The 231-nt window shown below is 26.4% G+C and overlaps 1 protein-coding gene across 1 annotated transcript in view; it reads right to left on the bottom strand.

Annotated features, from left to right (window-relative positions):
• LOC106881999 (low-density lipoprotein receptor-related protein 2) overlaps nucleotides 1-231 on the bottom strand; it is an 84,414-nt gene that overhangs the window by 62,521 nt on the left and 21,662 nt on the right.

Raw genomic sequence — 231 nt, 5'->3', positions numbered from 1 at the left:
TAAAGGAAATTTTGCTGTAAACATTTTTGTTGTAAGAAAATTCACCTGAAGAAAATTTCATTTTAAAGGACCTCATCATATTTCTTTTATGATTTATGTTGAATAAAGACTTGCTTAATTAATGCTTTTATAAAAATCTTTTTTATTTTAAAAATTGCTGATATAACACACTTTTCTTTTGTCTTGCAAGTATTTGGTGACCCTGTCCTAACATTGGGCTACAACAAATAG

The sequence above is a fragment of the Octopus bimaculoides genome, chromosome 8, assembly GCF_001194135.2.
Source record: "Octopus bimaculoides isolate UCB-OBI-ISO-001 chromosome 8, ASM119413v2, whole genome shotgun sequence".
Taxonomy (NCBI): domain Eukaryota; kingdom Metazoa; phylum Mollusca; class Cephalopoda; order Octopoda; family Octopodidae; genus Octopus; species Octopus bimaculoides.
The sequence above is the reverse complement of the archived record's forward strand: the minus strand, read 5'-3'. Positions and strand labels throughout refer to the sequence as shown.